Below are 480 nucleotides of genomic sequence, written 5' to 3'. Positions count from 1 at the left end.
ATATATATAATAGAATATAAGAAAGATAACAAGAAGAAGAAAAAGTTGTTTTAAAAATAAATAATTAATTAAAGCAAGAAAAGTAGAAAAAAGGTTAGTGTGAATTATGGGGCAAGGAATGGTCCTGGCCATCGTACTGGCCGCACTTGAATCTGTCCTTCCTCATATAGTCCTCCACCATATGTCATCTGCATCAGATAATGAAAGCCACTCACTAGCCCCTAAATTACCTTCTTACCCTCCCGCTTTTCCACTTATTATTTCCGTTCATACCTGTCCTTCTCCGTACGGCTGCTTTTATCTTCCATATCTGACCAAAACACCCTTCCTCTAGTTATTAACGTTCTATATATCGTACTGCCACTTTTTCTTTCTTTTGTTTTATCAAACAAAATATTATTTAAATATATATTCTTTGGTATATATTTATTATTTGTATGAGTTTAATTTAATTTTATTTTTAAATAGAAAGTAAACATT

The sequence above is a fragment of the Arachis ipaensis genome, chromosome B02 (genome assembly GCF_000816755.2).
Source record: "Arachis ipaensis cultivar K30076 chromosome B02, Araip1.1, whole genome shotgun sequence".
Lineage (NCBI taxonomy): Eukaryota > Viridiplantae > Streptophyta > Magnoliopsida > Fabales > Fabaceae > Arachis > Arachis ipaensis.
This window is presented reverse-complemented; position numbering follows the sequence as displayed.